This window comes from Bombina bombina, chromosome 3, assembly GCF_027579735.1.
Source record: "Bombina bombina isolate aBomBom1 chromosome 3, aBomBom1.pri, whole genome shotgun sequence".
Lineage (NCBI taxonomy): Eukaryota > Metazoa > Chordata > Amphibia > Anura > Bombinatoridae > Bombina > Bombina bombina.
Genome location: NC_069501.1, coordinates 145,158,715 through 145,178,685, shown reverse-complemented (window position 1 = coordinate 145,178,685; position 19,971 = coordinate 145,158,715).

The window sequence follows — 19,971 nt, the reverse complement described above, 5'->3', positions numbered from 1 at the left end:
TTATTTAACACAGTCAAAAAAGTGTTGTTTTTTTAAATCTACACTACTGTTACACCAGATATGAGTTGCACTGGGGTGACACTGTGCCCTGGCAGGCGGGCTCTGAAACGCACACGTGTGAAGGAAACTGACTGCTATTATTTAACACATTCAAAAAAGCAGGGTTTTTTTTTTAAATCTACACTACTGTTACACCATATATGAGTGGTGGCACTGGGCAAGTGGGCACAGTATACGCTGTGAGCCTGACACACACGCTGGCAGGCAGGCAACTACAATTAGATTACACAGAAAAAAAAAGCAGACTGATGTTCTAGCCCTAAAAAGGGCTTTTTGGTGTGCTGTCCTTACAGCAGAGATCAGATGAGTCCTTCAGGACTGTAGTGGACACTGAATACACTAGCCTAGCTATCAATTTCCATATTAAATCAGCAGCAGCTACACTGTCCCTCCTCTCACTAAGAATGCAGCTTCCAAATGAATCTAAAATGGATGCTGTCCAGGAGGTAGGAGGGTCTGGGAGGGAGTGTCTGCTGCTGATTGGCTGGAATGTGTCTTCTGACTGTGAGGTACAGGGTCAAAGTATTACTCAATGATGACGAATAGGGGGCGGATCGAACATCGCATATTTTCGCCCGCCGCGGCGAACGTGAACATGCTATGTTCGCCGGCAACTCTTAGCCGGCAAACTATTCGCGGCAAACTATTCGTGACATCACTACTCTCAACTTGTAACCTAGCCCTAAATGAGGGGTAGGTGCATAGCTGTGTATGCGTGCACAGACATGTCAGTATATTTATGAAAATCTTAGTAGTGCTATCCAAATAATATATCAGTTTATGGCAGGGTTATAAACACAATCTTATAATAATTTTCCTTAAAAATAGAAACCCTAATCAACCATGCATCTACTAGACCATACAATTAATATAAATACCTGAACTCTTTTATTTAGTTAATATCCATGAACATTTTTGAAATATATTTGCAATAAAAGAAATATGAAATAATATTATATGCGCTTGAAAACTATTTAAATATGCTATGCAATAATATATCAGCTTATCTTAAACACCAGCCTTATTTACAAATCTTTTAACATCCAAGCAATACAATTTTAAACTGTGCTCTTTGGCAATAGGATAATATATATATTCTGCTATTTAACTGCAATTTATCCTAACACAAAATTAACTGACAATATCAGAAATTGCATAGATGAGTTACTTAGCCAGACACAGATTTAAACAATACCTAGGCTGTGAAATGCTAACTTGAAAAACACACTGCTTCTTTAAATCTATTAACTGTAAAGGCTATGTATATGACTTATCTTACAAAACCCAAAAACTGTATCTTTAAACTGCAGTGACTTTAAAATATCACATGTAATTAGCAGCCCTTTTCTTATACTCTATATATACGTTACCAAAATGATATCCAGCTTCAAGATTTTTCACACCTCATATAAAATAAGTGTAATTGCAATAGAACAGGAGAAATATGGCCCACTTTGTTTTTATAGTTTGACTGTGTCCCACGCAAAACAGTTTCAGTCAGTTACAAAAATCAGCAGCCAGTCTTCTCCACCTTTTCCTGCATAGCACTATATAGTGTAATCATTGGTGTGAAATATGGGTGGCCCTTCGAAACCTTGTCCCTCTATTGGATAATCTGAATATCCCATTTCCAACAGCCAAAAAGCTTTCTGGCTGTAGTTCTCTCATGGCAACACCGGGTGGCAGCATTACAATTAGACAGCACAAACAAATGCAGCATGACAAAGAAATACAGTTATACATTTAAACATCTTTCTTTAAAATGTATAATAACTACCATAATTTTCTTCATATTAATAAGTTTGTAATACCAATCGCAGCTGGGTAATATCATATTACCTTTCTGGTTATTTTGATATGAGACATGTGTCTAACATTATTTATATTGTATTATATTAGTTTATACTGCCAATTATTCTGAAATTAATGGCATTTATATATTCTAATATGTTTTCTTACACTTAATATAATATGTTCTATGTCTCCGACAATTTCTGCATATATGAATTGATGCCTGCAATAGAAATGGAAACAATTATTAGAATTGATCTAAGCATTCATATGTCTATGGTCCATCTGAAATAAAATTAAGTATTATTAATCATTTATTTTTAGGTCCACAAACATCTATTTATATTCTTAAAAACACAGAGGTTAAGATATTCATGCTTTCAAAATATGTATGTCTTGCATTTATTTTCCTAGTATATTTTATTTGAAATCTAACTACAGTTGCTTTGAAATCATAATGTAAGCCATGTGTCTTCTCTATATTATTCTAACCCCAGACACAATGTCTGTGTCACGTGTATTCTGGTGTTATCAGCCACACAGCTTGAGTCACTCAAACAAATCTGTGTTAATTATCAGTCCCTTGAAGAATGTTTGCATCTCTCACATCTTTTCAGAGGGATCGGCATTTCCCTTGGAGGAAACCCATATATTGGCCTGTATCCTGTTCTCTTTCAAAATTACTTCCCCCAACATTCCTCTAAGTGACTGTATTAAATTGGGCAGGCCAAATGTTCCATTGTATCAAAGTGCTGTCATTTAACATTGGTTCCCAGGCAATCATACAGAGGTTCCTGAAAGTGTGTTAATTTTAAGTTCCTTGCTAAATTATACAATTGCATAATTTAGCATATTGAGTGTGTGAGATCTCCTGTGTAATTGAAGAAGTGGGGGAGAATTGAACCTGTCTGTTTAGCATAACTTTAACAATGAGTGTGGGAGATCTCTTAGAAATAATCCTTTGTTTTACAGACCATGTGCACATCCACAGATTTATTAAATAAAGATAAATATACTTCTATATATTATTTAATAATATTTCAAATACCTTGACAGACAGAGATATCAATAAAAACATTTTTTTAATAAAATTCATTCATTGAGTTTAATTTCATTAATAATATAAATCAATTATTTAATTAACTGGAGATCTGATCTCTGATTAATTTTATAAGCATTAATTGCCACCGTAAACTTGTGGTAGCAATAACCAGCCACTAGTAATGGCTGGTTATTTATGGAGCGAGCAATAAATTATCCCTCCACTTGTAACCTAGCCCTAAATGAGGGGGAGGTGCATAGCTGTGTATGCATGTACAGACAGGGACATCAGTAAAAAATAAATAAATTTTTAATAAAATGAATAAGTAATGAGGAGTTAAACTTTATTAGACTTTATTAATAATATAAATCAATATTTTTTCTTGCCACAAGAATATAATGATTATTTATATAATAATCACTCACATTATAAAAAAAATTACAAGTAAAAAGCAAAAAAAAACAAACTGTCTCTAAACAGCCACAATAACTATCAATAGCGGTCTGCCTAAAATAAATGTCCCCTGCATTTCCAGCTGAGGAAAAAAACTGAACATGTACAATTTGAAATTGCTAACTGAAAAATAGTAAACGTACACTGCTAAACTGTCACACAAGAAAACAGCTAACAGGACAAGAAGAAAGCTGTGGTGGCCATTTTCAGTTGCTAACAATGATAATTATTTAAAAGTTTCATGTACTTCTTACAAGCTTATAGATGTGGGACCAGTTGCAGGATGCTTGTCTGGTATGTAACAATAAGTAGAAAAGAATAAATATTGGGTCTAGACTGTCCCTTTAAGGTATGTCATCGAAGATGGCGTCCCTTACATTCCGATTGGCTGATAAAATTCTATCAATAGGTTAGAGTGGGATGTACTGAAGCGCCAACTGGTACCTTAATGCCCAGGGGTGGTGGTTCCTAGCTAACACAGTGAAATGTGAAAAATGTAAGGGTAAGACCTAGGCGCCAATCCTACGGAGGCTAAGGTATTGAGACTGCTATTAAATGAAATAAATATTTAATACATAAAATCAAATATTAATACATAAATTAAAAATCATGGATCCATGTATACAATGCAGAACACAAAGGGTAAAATGCACAATAATGGGTAAAATACACAATAATAAAAATAGATTACAATGGGTAAGTCTGATTTAAACTATACAAAATTATATACACAGTACTCGCACAATGTGAGTGAGAAAATGAGTGTGCAAGTCCACTGAAGTGAATACAAAAATAATTTCAATAGTCCATATAAAGGGGGGTAGTTATCAAGCCGTCTACTTTTCTGACTTCGCCGCCCCAATACGCCCGCCTAAGCTCGCCTACCATCGCCGCCGCGGACCTGAAAAAATACGCCTAAGTTATCAAATAAAGCTGTCAAAAAGCCCCGGGGCGATGAGCAGCGGACTGTGACAGTTATCACTCATCCGATCTCGCTGCCCTTCGGCTTTTTCCCAGCTTTATTGCTAGCCTGTCACTAAGCACTCACACTAAACTGCACTGTTCTACCCCCTATACCGGCGCCCCCGGAGCCCCCCCGCAACTAAATAAAGTTACTAACCCCTAAACAGCCGCTCCTAGACCCCGCCGCAACTCTTATAAATGTATTAACCCCTAAACCGCCGCTCCTAGACCCTGCCGCAACTCTTATAAATGTATTAACCCCTAAACCGCCGCTCCCGGACACCACTGCCACCTACATTATACCTAGTAACCCCTATCCGGCCCCCCCTACACCGTCGCCCTCTATTATAAAATTATTAACCCCTATCCTGCTGATCCCGCACCTCTCCGCAACTAAATAAATAGTTTAACCCCTAAACCGCCGCTCCATGAACCCGCCGCAACCTATATTAAACCTATTAACCCCTATCCTGCCCCCCTACACCGTCGCCACCTATAATAAATTTATTAACCCCTAATATGCCCCCCCTACACCGTCGCCACCTATAATAAATTTATTAACCCCTATCCTGCCCCCCACTACGCCGCCACCACTGTAATAAAATTATTAACCCCTAAACCTAAGTCTAACACTAACCCTAACACCCCCCTAACTTAAATATTAATTAAATAAATCTAAATAAATTAACTCTTATTAACTAAATGAATCCTATTTAAAACTAAATACTTACCTTTAAAATAAACCCTAATATAGCTACAATATAAATAATAATTATATTCTAGCTATCTTAGGATTTATATTTATTTTACAGGTAACTTTCAATTTATTTTAACCATGTACAATAACTATTAAATAGTTATTAACTATTTAATAGCTTACCTAGCTAAAATAAAGATAAATGTACCTGTGAAATAAATCCTAACCTAAGTTACAATTACACCTAACACTACACTATACTTTAATAAATTATTCCTATTTAAAAATAAATACTTACCTGTAAAATAAACCCTAAGATAGCTACAATATAATTAATAATTATATTATAGCTATCTTAGGATTTATATTTATTTTACAGGTAACTTTGTATTTATTTTAGCTAGTTAGAATAGTTATTAAATAGTTATTAACTATTTAATAACTACCTAGCTAAAAGAAATACAAAATTACCTGTAAAATAAATCCTAACCTAAGTTACAATTAAACCTAATACTACACTATCATTAAATTAACTAAATAAACTACCTACAAATAACTACAATTAAATACAATTACATAAACTAACTAAAGTACAAAAAATAAAAAAAGCTAAGTTACAAAAAAATAAAAAAAATAAGTTACAAACATGTTAAAAATATTACAACAATTTTAAGCTACTTACACCTAATCTAAGCCCCCTAATAAAATAACAAACCCCCCCAAAATAAAAAAAATGCCCTACCCTATTCTAAATTAAATAAATTTCAAAGCTCTTTTACCTTACCAGCCCTTAAAAGGGCTATTTGTGGGGGCATGCCCCAAAGAAAACAGCTCTTTTGCCTGTAAAAGAAAAATACAACCCCCCCCTCAACATTAAAACCCACCACCCACATACCCCTAATCTAACCCAAACCCCCCTTACAAAAACCTAACACTAATCCCCTGAAGATCATCCTACCTTGAGTCGTCTTCACTCAGCCGAGCCACCAATGGAACTGAAGAGGACATCCGGAGCGGAAGAAGTTAATCCTCCAAGCGGCGCTGAAGAAATCTTCCATCCGATGAAGTCATCATCCAGGCGGCGCTGAAGAAAAGTCTTCGATCCGGCCGATGTCATCTTCAAAGAGGCGCTGAAGAGGTCTTCTATCCGGGCGAAGTCATCTTCCAAGCCGGGTCTTGAATCTTCCTTCCGCCGACGCGGAACCACCTTCTTCACCGACGGACTACGATGAATGACGGCTCCTTTAAGGGACGTCATCCAAGATGGCGTCCCCTCAATTCCGATTGGCTGATAGGATTCTATCAGCCAATCGGAATTAAGGTAGGAAAATCTGATTGGCTGATGGAATCAGCCAATCAGATTCAAGTTCAATCCGATTGGCTGATCCAATCAGCCAATCAGATTGAGCTCGCATTCTATTGGCTGATCGGAACAGCCAATAGAATGCGAGCTCAATCTGATTGGCTGATTCCATCAGCCAATCAGATTTTTCCTACCTTAATTCCGATTGGCTGATAGAATCCTATCAGCCAATCGGAATTGAGGGGACGCCATCTTGGATGACGTCCCTTAAAGGAGCCGTCATTCGTCGTAGTCCATCGGTGAAGAAGGTGGTTCCGCGTCGGCGGAAGGAAGATTCAAGACCCGGCTTGGAAGATGACTTCGCCCGGATAGAAGACCTCTTCAGCGCCTCTTTGAAGATGACATCGGCCGGATCAAAGACTTCTTCAGCGCCGCCTGGATGATGACTTCATTGGATGGAAGATTTCTTCAGCGCCGCTTGGAGGATTAACTTCTTCCGCTCCGGATGTCCTCTTCAGTTCCATCGGTGGCTCGGCTGAGTGAAGACGACTCAAGGTAGGATGATCTTCAGGGGATTAGTGTTAGGTTTTTGTAAGGGGGGTTTGGGTTAGATTAGGGGTATGTGGGTGGTGGGTTTTAATGTTGGGGGGGGGTTGTATTTTTCTTTTACAGGCAAAAGAGCTGAACATTTTTGGGGCATGCCCCCACAAATGGCCCTTTTAAGGGCTGGTAAGGTAAAAGAGCTTTGAAATTTATTTAATTTAGAATAGGGTAGGGATTTTTTTTATTTTGGGGGGTTTTGTTATTTTATTAGGGGGCTTAGATTAGGTGTAAGTAGCTTAAAATTGTTGTAATATTTTTAACATGTTTGTAACTTATTTTTTTATTTTTTGTAACTTAGCTTTTTTTATTTTTTGTACTTTAGTTAGTTTATGTAATTGTATTTAATTGTAGTTATTTGTAGGTAGTTTATTTAGTTAATTTAATGATAGTGTAGTATTAGGTTTAATTGTAACTTAAGTTAGGATTTATTTTACAGGTAATTTTGTATTTCTTTTAGCTAGGTAGTTATTAAATAGTTAATAACTATTTAATAACTATTCTAACTAGCTAAAATAAATACAAAGTTACCTGTAAAATAAATATAAATCCTAAGATAGCTACAATATAATTATTAATTATATTGTAGCTATCTTAGGGTTTATTTTACAGGTAAGTATTTATTTTTAAATAGGAATAATTTATTAAAGTATAGTGTAGTGTTAGGTGTAATTGTAACTTAGGTTAGGATTTATTTCACAGGTACATTTCTCTTTATTTTAGCTAGGTAAGCTATTAAATAGTTAATAACTATTTAATAGTTATTGTACATGGTTAAAATAAATTGAAAGTTACCTGTAAAATAAATATAAATCCTAAGATAGCTAGAATATAATTATTATTTATATTGTAGCTATATTAGGGTTTATTTTAAAGGTAAGTATTTAGTTTTAAATAGGATTCATTTAGTTAATAAGAGTTAATTTATTTAGATTTATTTAATTAATATTTAAGTTAGGGGGCGTTAGGGTTAGACTTAGGTATAGGGGTTAATAATTTTATTACAGTGGCGGCGGCGTAGTGGGGGGCAGGATAGGGGTTAATAAATTTATTATAGGTGGCGACGGTGTAGGGGGGGCAGATTAGGGGTTAATAAATTTATTATAGGTGGCGACGGTGTAGGGGGGGCAGGATAGGGGTTAATACATTTAATATAGGTTGCGGAGGGTTCAGGGAGCGGCAGATTAGGGGTTAATACATTTATTATAGTTGCGGTGGGCTCCGGGAGCGGCGGTTTAGGGGGTAATAACTTTATTTAGTTGCGGCGGTGTAGGGGGGGGGTCAGATTAGCGGTGTTTAGACTCGGGGTACATGTTAGGGTGTTAGGTGTAGACAGCTCCCATAGGAATCAATGGGATGTCTGTCAGCAGCGAACTTGTACTTTCGCTATGGTCAGACTCCCATTGATTCCTATGGGATCCGCCGCCTCCAGGGGTGGCGGATTGAAAACCAGGTACGCTGGGCCATAAAAGTGCCGAGCGTACCTGCTAGTTTTTTGATAACTAGCAAAAGTAGTGAGAATGTGCCGCACTTGTGTGCGGAACATCTGGAGTGACGTAAGAATCGATCTGTGTCGGACGGAGTCCGGCGGATCGATGCTTACGTCACAAAATTCTACTTTTGCCGGTCTCGAGCCTTTGATAACTAAGGCGTATCAGCCTCGCCACAAATACGCTGTGGAATTCCAGCGTATTTGAGGTTGACGGCTTGATAACTACCCCCCAAAGATTCAACAGTCCATCTATAAATATCTATATATATCCAAAATGGTGATAACAAAAAACTGGTGGTGACCAATAAAAGGTGATCCTGTGAAAAAATAATCCTGTGGAGAAAACCTATAATGCAGATTCTGTGGTGAAAATCCTGTAGTGAAAATGTCTAGAATTCAATTCTCAAAAAATGCTCAAAAAATTGGTGAAAAAATAAAAATGTAAAAAATCAAAGTGAAAAAATGCAAAAATGAAATGGTGGTAGAGTGTACTATTAAAAAGAACAAGCCCCTGAAGTAATTGGGCAGTGGAAATAGTAAATTATGACTCCATACTTCTTAAAAAATAATACAATGAAACCCAAAATAGAACAAGTGTACAAACGATATAGGTGACTTAGTAAAACACAGCTGAATAACGATCCTCCTGTGAAAAAATAAAGATAGAGAGCAATGTGTAGAAAATTTACAAATAGTAGCAACAATTGAAATAAGGCTTACCAGATCGAGGTCTACGCGTTTCGGCCTATGCAAGGCCTTTATCAAGACTTTTTAATTTATGTATTTAAATTTGATTTTATGTATTAAATATTTATTTCACTTAATAGCAGTCTCAATACCTTAGCCTCCGATAAAATTCTATAAGCCAATAGGAATTAAAGGGGTAAAAATCCTATTGGTTGTTGCAATGAACCAATAGGATTGAGCTTTCATTCTATTGGTTATCCCAATCAGCCAATAGAATGCAAGCTCAATCCTATTGGCTGATTTGCAACAGCCAATAGGATGAAAGCTCAATCCTATTGGCTGATTGCAACAGCCAATAGGATTTTTTCCCCTTTAATTCCTATTGGCTTATAGAATTCTATCAGCCAATCAGAATGTAAGGAATGCCATCTTCGATGACGTACCTTAAAGGGAAACTTTATTCGTCGTTACTATTGGAAGAAGAGGATGCTCCACGCCAGAAGTCTTGAAGATGGAGCCGCTCCACACTGGATGAATGAAGATAGAAGATGCCATCTAGATGAGACTTCTGCCCGCTTGGATGAAGACTTTTGCCGCTTGGATGAGGATGGATGTCCGGTCTTTGAAAACTGTAAGTGGATCGTCGGTGGTTAGTGTTAGTTTTTTTTTTAAGGGTTTACTGGGTGAGTTTTATTTTTAGGTTAGGGACTTTGGGCAGTAAAAGAGCTAAATGCCCTTTTTAGGGCAATGGGGAGCTTAGGTTTTTTAGATAGGGTTTTATTTGGGGGGTTGGTTCTGTGGGGGGAGTGTTTGCATTTTTTTTTACAGGTAAAAGAGCTGATTTCTTTGGGGCAATGCCCCGGAAAAGGCCCTTTTAAGGGTCATTGGTAGTTTAGTGTGGGCTAGGTTTATTTTGGGGGGGTCTTTTTTATTTTGATTGGGCTCTTAGATTAGGTGTAATTCTTTTTTATTTTTTGTTACTTAGTGATTTTATTTTTTATAACTTAGTTGTTATTTTTTGTAATTTAGTAATTTTTAATAGTAGATTTAAATAATTTGAGTAGGGTTGGATTTTTAAATATGTATTATAGTTAATTTCATTGTTAGTTTAATGTAATTTTAGTATACTAGTTAGGGTAGGTTAATTAATAGTTTAATATAGTTTAATGTAATTTAAGTATAACAGGGTGGGTTAATTAATAGGGGTTAATACCATAATGTAGGGTCCATCTTCAAGACATCCGGCGCGGAGCATCCTCTTCCAATGATGCCTTCTTGTTGAATGAATATCACTTTAAGTGACATCATCCAAGATGTCGTCCCTTCGATTCTGATTGGCTGATAGAATTCTATCAGCCAATCAGAATTAAGGTAGAAAAAATCCTATTGGCTGATGCAATCAGCCAATAGGATTGAGCTGGCATTCTATTGGCTGTTCCAATCAGCCAATAGAATGCAAGCTCAATCCTATTGGCTGATTGGATCAGCCAATATGATTGAAGTTCAATCCTATTGGCTGATTGCATCAGCCAATAGGATTTTTTCTACTTTAATTCCATTTGGCTGATAGAAATCAGCCAATCGGAATCGAAGGGACATCATCTTCGATGACATCACTTAAAGTGATATTCATTCAGCAAGAAGATGTCATTGGAAGAGGATGCTCAGCGTTGGATGACTTGAAGATGGACCCGCTCCGCAAGGATGAAGATAGAAGATGCCGTCTGGATGAAGACTTCTGCCCATCTGGAGGACCACTTCTGCCCATCTGGAGGACAACTTCTGCCGGCTTCGTTGAGGACATCTTGCCGCTTGGATGAAGACGTCTCCCGGTAAGTGAATCGCCATGGGGTTAATGTTAAGATTTTTTAAGGGTGTATTGTGTAGGTTTTAGTTTTAGATTAGGACTTGGGCCTGCAAAAGAGCTAAATGCCCTTTTAAGGGCAATGCCAATCCAAATGCCGTTTTCATGGATAGGTTTTTTTAGTTAGTTTTTTATTTGGGGGGTTGGTTGTGTGGATGGTGGGTTTTACTACTGGGGGGGTTGTTTGTATTTTTTTTACAGGTAAAAGAGCTGATTTCTTTGGGGCAATTCCCATCATAAGACCCTTTTAAGGGGTATTTGTAGTTTATTGTAGGTTAGAGTTTTTTTTATTTTGGGGGGGCTGTTTTATTTTCATAGGGCCCTTAGATTAGGTGTAATTAGTTTAAAGCTTTGATAATTTCTTTTTTATTTTGTGTAACTTAGTGTTTAGTGTTTATTTTTTTTTGTAACTTGCGGCTAGATTTAGAGTTCTGCGGCCAAAGGGGTGCGTTAGCTACGCATGCTTTTTTTCCCCCGCACCTTTTAAATACTGCTGGTATTTAGAGTTCACAGAAGGGCTGCGTTAGGCTCCAAAAAGGGAGCGTAGAGCATATTTACTGCCACTGCGACTCTCGATACCAGCGGTGCTTACGGACGCGGCCAGCTTCAAAAACGTGCTTGTGCACGATTCCCCCATAGGAAACAATGGGGCTGTTTGAGCTGAAAAAAAAAAGCTCCTAACGCAGCCCCATTGTTTCCTATGGGGAAACACTTCCTAAGTCTGCACCTAACACCTTAACATGTACCCCAAGTCTAAACACCCCTAACCTTACACTTATTAACCCCTAATCTGCCGACCCCGCAATCGCTGACCCCTGCATATTATTTTTAACCCCTAATCTGCCGCTCCATACACCGCCGCAACCTACATTATATCTATGTACCCCTAATCTGCTGCCCCTAACACCGCCGACCCCTATATTATATTTATTAACCCCTAATCTGCCGCCCCCGCTATCGCTGACACCTGCATATTTTTTTTAACCCCTAATCTGCCGCTCCGTACACCGCCGCAACCTACATTATACCTATGTACCCCTAATCTGCTGCCCATAACACCGCCGACCCCTATATTATATTTATTAACCCGTAATCTGCCCCCCACAATGTCGACTCCACCTACCTACAATTATTAACCCCTAATCTGCCAACAGTACCTCACCGCTACTCTAATAAATTTTTTAACCCCTAAAGCTAAGTCTAACCCTAACCCTAACACCCCCCTAAATTAAATATAATTTAAATCTAACGAAATAAATTAACACTTATTAAATACATTATTCCTATTTAAAGCAAAATACTTACCTGTAAAATAAATCCTAATGTAGCTACAATATAAATAATATTTATATTGTAGCTATTTTAGGATTTATATTTATTTTACAGGCAACTTTGTATTTATTTTAACCAGGTACAATAGCTAGTAAATCCTAACCTAAGTTACAATTAAACCTTACACTACACTAGCAATAAATTAATTAAATAAACTACCTACAATTATCTACAATTAAACCTAACACTACACTATCAATAAATAAATTAAATAAAATACCTACAAATAAATACAATTAAATAAACTAACTAAAGTACAAAAAATAAAAAAAAGCTAAGTTACAAAAAATAAAAAAATTAATAACAAACATAATAAAAATATTACAACAATTTTAAGCTAATTACACCTACTCTAAGCCCCCTAATAAAATAACAAAGCCCCCCAAAATAAAAAAATGCCCTACCCTATTCTAAAATGAAAATACAAAAGCTCTTTTACCTTACCAGCCCTAAAAAGGGCCTTTTGCGGGGCATACCCCAAATATTTTAGCTCTTTTGCCTGTAAAAAAAATATACAATACCCCCCCCAACATTACAACCCACCACCCACATACCCCTAATCTAACCCAAACCCCCCTTAAATAAACCTAATACTAAGCCCCTGAAGATCTTCCTACCTTGTCTTCACCATGCCAGGTATCACCGATCGCTCCAGGCTCCGAAATCTTCATCCAAGCCCAAGCGGGGGCTGAAGATCCATCATCCAGCTGAAGCCTTCTATCAAGCGACAGCTGAAGAGGTCCAGAAGAGGCTCCAAAGTCTTCATGCTATCCGGGCAGAAGAGTAGATCCGGACCGGCAACCATCTTCTTCAAAGTGGTGACAAGCGGCTCCATGTTGAAGACCTCCGGCGCAGATCCATCCTCTTCTTGCGACGTCCTAAGTCCGAATGAAGGTTCCTTTAAATGACGTCATCCAAGATGGCGTCCCTCAAATTCCGATTGGCTGATAGGATTCTGTCAGCCAATCGGAATTAAGGTAGGGAAATTCTGATTGGCTGATGGAATCAGCCAATCAGATTCAAGTTCAATCCGATTGGCTGTTCCGATCAGCCAATAGAATGCGAGCTCAATCTGATTGGCTGATCGGATCAGCCAATCGGATTGAACTTGAATCTGATTGGCTGATTCCATCAGCCAATCAGAATTTTCCTACCTTAATTCCGATTGGCTGATAGAATCCTATCAGCCAATCGGAATTCAAGGGACGCCATCTTGGATGACGTCCCTTAAAGGAACCGTCATTCGTCGGGAAGTCGTCGGTGAAGATGGATGTTCCGCGTCGGCGGGATGACCATGGATCCGGAAGAAAGAAGATTGAAGATGCCGCTTGATAGAAGACTTCAGCCCGATCATGGACCTCTTCAGCTCCCGCTTGGATGAAGACTTCAGTCGGATCATGGACATCTTCAGCCCCCCGCTTGGGCTTGGATCAAGACATCGGAGGCTCTTCTGGATCGATCGGTGAACCCGGCGTGGTGTAGACAAGGTAGGGAGATTTTCAGGGGCTTAGTGTTAGGTTTATTTAAGGGGGGTTTGGGTTAGATTAGGGGTATGTGGGTGGTGGGTTGTAATGTTGGGGGGGTATTGTATGTTTATTTTTACAGGCAAAAGAGCTGAATTCTTTGGGGCATGCCCCGCAAAGGGCCCTTTTCAGGGCTGGTAAGGTAAAAGAGCTTTTCTATTTTAATTTTAGAATAGGGTAGGGCATTTTTTTATTTTGGGGGTCTTTGTTATTTTATTAGGGGGCTTAGAGTAGGTGTAATTAGTTTAAAATTGTTGTAATATTTTTCTAATGTTTATAAATATTTTTTTATTTTTTGTAACTTAGCTTTTTTTATTTTTTGTACTTTAGTTAGTTTATTTCATTGTATTTATTTGTAGGTATACAATTAGGGGTTAATACTATTTATTATAGGGTTTTTGAGGCGGGAGTGAGGCTGATTAGGGGTTAATACATTTATTATAGTGGCGGTGAGGTACGGTCGGCAGATTAGGGGTTAATAATTGTAGGTAGGTGTCGGCGACGTTGGGGGCGGTAGATTAGGGGTTAATAAATATAATATAGGGGTCGGCGGTGTTAGGGGCAGCAGATTAGGGGTACATAGGGATAACGTAGGTGGCGGCGGTGTATGGAGCGGCAGATTAGGGGTTAAAAATTTTTAATAGAGTGACGGCGATGTGGGGGGGCCTCGGTTTAGGGTTACATAGGTAGTTTATGGGTGTTAGTGTACTTTAGAGTACAGTAGCTAAGAGCTTTATGAACCGGCGTTAGCCCAGAAAGCTCTTAACTCCTGTTTTTTTTCTGCGGCTGGAGTTTTGTCGTTAGATTTCTAACGCTCACTTCAGCCAAGACTCTAAATACCAGCGTTAGAAAGATCCAATTGAAAAGATAGGATACGCAATTGGCGTATTGGGATCTGCGGTATGAAAAAGTCGCGGCTGCAAAGTGAGCGTTAGACCCTTTCCTGACTGACTCTAAATACCAGTGGTAGCCCAAAACCAGTGTTAAGAGCCTCTAATGGTTGTTTTGATGGCTACCGCCAAACTCTAAATCTAGCCGTTAGTGTTTGTTATTTTTTGTAACTTAGTTATTTGTAACTTTGTAATTTTTTAGTGTAGATTTAAATTATTTGAGTAGGGTTAGGTGTTTAAATATATAATATATTGTTTTTAATTTGTAGTTTTATGTTATTTTAGTATAAAAGTTAGGTTAGATTAATTATTAATTTAATATAGTTAAATGTAATTTTATTATAATAGTTAGGGTAGATTAATTATTAATTTTTTTTTTTTTTTTTTTTTTTTTAAATATTTTATTTTGACATATATAATCAACAACACAAATTTAACGAAAAAACGGAAAATACAACTTAAAATTCACATTACGTCAAAATCCATTTCCCACCTATACCAGTTACATATAATCATCGTAGGATTCTTGTTACTAAACAAAGACAACAATTGATGTAGAAATCTACTATCTCTAGTGGGAGGAACGAAAGAAAGAGAAGAAGAAGAAAAAAGAAAGAAGAAGAGAAAAGAAAAAAAAAAAAAAAAAAAAAAAAAAAATTAATCTTGCTATTATATATCCCTTGGTTTCACTCCCTCCCGACCTCTTCCCCCCCCTCCTCCCCCAACCAGGCCCTTGGTAGATGACCAGCCAATACTTGAGCCTATAAATAATATGATTTCCTAAATGGTTTTACTAAGGTAACCTGTATTGCAGCGGGGCAAGATAATATAAACATCTTCCACTGCCTCAGAAACAATGCAAGTCGTTCATCTGTTGGATCTGTTAAGTTATATTGCTCAAAAGTAAATTGCGAAACTAATGCTCTTTTTAATTCTTTCAGGCTAGGAGCGGATTTAGCCTTCCAGGATTTTAAAATTAAGTTACGTCCCACCAGAATAATCGTATTAATTAATTTAGATTGATATTGGGCATTCTGTAGTTTTACCAAAAAAAAAATTTCCACTGGATGAATGTCATAGTCTAATTTTAAAATTACCTTCATCCAATAAAAAACTTTTGCCCAAAACTGACCAATCTTCGGACAAGTCCAGAAACAGTGTAGTAAATCTGCGTTAGAAGCACAGCATCGCGTACAGAATTTCCTAGTTTTATACCATCGAGATAATCTCTCCGGGGTGTGATAAATCATTAATGATAATTTAATCTGGGATTCTTTCCAAGAAGTCAGGACCCAACTTTTATCTAATATTTTGAAAGAATTTTCTATAGTTTCTCTATCTATCTCTGGAAATATCTTACTCCATCTTCCCACAATATATCCTATTTGGTCATCTGAAGCTTTTTGATTGAGTATTGAATAGAATGGTCCAATTGAATAGAACCCTATCTTATACATATTAATCCTGGCTTGTAACTCACCTAATACCCATTCTGACCCATACTTATGTTTTAATTCAAATATCAAATGTCTTACTTGTAAGTAGGCGTAAAAGTCTTTATTCACGAGGCCATATTGGTTACTTAGTTCCTGAAATGAAATTGGGATAAGGTCCATGTCTACTAATTGTTTGACATAGACGAGCCCTTAGACTCTATTAGACAACCCTGGTGGGAAAGACGGGTTGCCAATAATTGGTAAAAAGCCAGAGACATAGGGAGACCAGTCTAGTGACCCACAGAGATCTTGCCATGCTAAAATTACATTTCTAAATGTAATTAGTGAGAAAACTGTCGAGGGCAACATAGTAATTGGGGAATGTAAGATGGCGCCTAGACTAAAAGTGGCTATCACCGCAGTTTCCCATGCAGCCGCCGCCACTTGATCTTGTTCTGTTAACCAGTCAACCGCAATTTTAACTCTGGATGCCAGACTATATAGCTGTATATTCGGAAGTTTAAGACCTGCTGCTTCCCTATTATTCATTAATCTGGCAACGGCAATCCGAACCTTTGCTCCTCTCCAGATAAATTTGGCACAGATCTGATTATATTTTACTATATCTGCCTTATGTATAGGAATTGGTATGTTTTGAATTAGGTAAAAAAGTTTTGGAAAGATAATGGTTTTTATTAGCGTTACTCTTGCCGTTAATGATATAGGTAAATTCACCCAGTCTTCCAATTTCTTTTTACAATCCAAAAAACTTTTAGTAAAATTCAGCTGATACCATTCCTCCGGATTGATACTAAGTTTAATTCCTAGATATGTTATTTGAGAGGTTTCTCTGAAAGGAAATTTATTATCTTGCTCCCTCTTGTTGATCCATAACAGTTCAGATTTAGATACATTAATTTTGTAGCCAGAAATGGCACCAAAAGTTTCAAACATATCCAACACAAGGGGCAAAGACTTTTTAGTATTACTCAGACATAACAATATATCGTCAGCATACATTAGTACTCTCAATTTCTGGTCGCCTATCTGGATTCCATCCAGTTGTTGACGGAACCAGATCGCTAATGGTTCTAGCGACAAGTTAAAGAGTAATGGGGATAAAGGGCAACCTTGACGTGTGCCCCTATGTAATACTAATCGTTGAGACAACTCGCCATTAACAAGTAACACTGAATTAGGTGCTGAGTAAATTATGCGTACAAATTCATATATTTGTCCAGTCAGTCCAAATTGTTCTAGTGAAAAGAATAAATGTTTCCATGATATCCGGTCAAACGCCTTTTCGGCGTCTACCGTTAGTAAAGCTAGATCAACCATATCTTTATGCCCAGTTGTTCTAAATTTGTTCCAGAAGTAATCTAATAGGATCATGATTTTTCTTATGTTTTTAGCCGGATTTCTCCTAGACATAAACCCTGCCTGGTTCTCATGTATTAATAGTCCTAAATGTGGGCTCAATCTCTTCGCTAGTATCGTTGCAAGTAATTTATAATCTGTATTTAAGACAGAGATGGGCCTATATGCATCAAGTAGTTAAGGGTCTTTATTCTTTTTTGGAATTAAAGATATTGTCGCCGCGGCGAAATTTGTAGAGCATTTATTATTCTTGAAAAAATAGAAATTGAATAACTCTGCCAGTGAGGGTACTATCTGCTGATGTAGGATCCTATAAAATTCTATAGGTAGACAGTCTGGCCCTGCCGCTTTATTAATTTTGGCTGACTTAATGGCCAGACTGATCTCTTCTACCGTTATTAAACTATTGATTTCTACTAGTATTTCAGCTGGGATTTTAGGTATCTTAACTTTATCCCAAAAACTTTTCCTACTATCTATGTCCTGATCTTCAGCCCTATATAGCTTGGTAAAGTAATCATAGAATACTTTAGTTATATCCTGATTATTGATAAATCTATCTTTATTAGATCTGATAGCCGTAATGTTATTTCTGCGGGTATCCTTAATTAGCCTTGCCATAAATTTAGCTGATCGTCCTGCAAAACCACTGTATATATTTTTCTGTCTTTGTGCTTCCAACGCGGATTTTTGTTTAACATGAACATCATAGGCTGATTTAGCCTCCAAATATTTCTGCCAATTTCTATTTGATCGGTATTCTAAATATGTTTTGTATGCATTCTTAACCCAGTTAGATAATTGCAATTCCTGCTGGTTAGCCTTTCTTTTACGTTTGCACATATAATTCTTGATTTCCCCCCGCAAAACAGCTTTAGCTGCTTCCCAGAAAAGTTCTGGTTTATCCTTAAAAGCACTATTCAACCCATGATATTCCTGCCACTGTCTACAAAGCCAGTTTTGGAAATGAGTATCATTAACCAAATATTTAGGAAAAAATATAGCATGGTTAGTAGACCTACTTAAACCAGAAGAGTTTAATGACAGGGAGATTACCGCGTGATCGGAGATTACTATATCTCCTATCTCTGATTTCCACTCTAAGCCACTCAATGTTACAGGGACTAGAAAAAAATCTATGCGTGACAGAGACTGTTGGGCTTTTGATAAGCATGTAAAAGCTCTCAAATCAGGATGTTGAAGGCGCCAGATATCTATCAAGCCCAGTTGTCTACATATTTTCTTAAAAATTGGTATTTTCCTATCTCGTATGTATCTGGGGGCATTACTGTCTCTGTCCAACATCTGGTCTGATATTAAATTGAAATCCCCCGCTATTATCAAATTTTGGCCCATAAATTTTTGCAAGTATTGTACCATTTTATTCCAGAATTCTTTATCAACTATGTTTGGACCATATATGTTACACAATACATAATGGGTATTTTTATGTGATATCTCAATAATTAAAAATCGGCCTTCCTGATCAATATGTGTAGATTCTATTTTATATTCAAATGTCTTATTAAAGAGGATTGCAACGCCTCTTTTACGGGCGGCATTATACGGTGCAGCTATTACTTCCCCAACCCATTTGGTGCGTAATTTCGGTATCTCCACTTCTTTCAAATGTAGCTCTTGGAGGAAAGCAATGTCAGTTTTTTGTTTTGCCAAATGCTTAATTATTGCTTTTCTCTTTATTGGGGAAGTTATACCCCCAATATTCCACGATGTTATTTTAAGTGGCACCTGCATAGCTATTTAAAGAAACCGTGCTTATTTCTGGGGGGGTTAGCCAGACATAGTGAGTAAACCAGCACACCTCTGAGGTAAAAAAGAGGGGGGGGAGAGAGGACGGACGGGAGGAAAAAAAAAAAAAAAAAAAAAAAAAAAAAAAGGACCACTAGAGAGGTAAAATTCTTACCTATTCCATTAGATACATCTTGAAAATAAAAATGATACATATAAACACTCCAAAAACAAAAAGAACAACCTATATATACAAATATTACAATAGTACCAATAAGATAAAAAAAACAACAAATAAAAAAAGTAATCACCCCTACAATTCTATTAGCACTCAATTTAGGTTTCAGACCCTAGTAATCTCACTGTTACAGCCTTATCAGACTCCCATTTCCTTACATAGAGATATTGCTTCTTTATTATCATTTAAAGTATATGTATGACCATCTTTTGTCACTAAAAGTTTTGCTGGATATACCAGCCTGACATTACATTCAGCTTTTAAAAATCTATCAAAGAAGGGGGCCATTTCTCTCCTTCTAGCTGTAGTCTCAGCTGAATAGTCTTGGAAAATCAATATTTTATGAGATTGGATGTTTAATACATTGAGTTTCCTATAATATTTCAAATACAACATCTTATCCTGGTAATTCACAAACTTAAAGATGACTGGTCTAGGTTTGGGCAATGATTTATTCTCTCTGGGGCTTCCTAT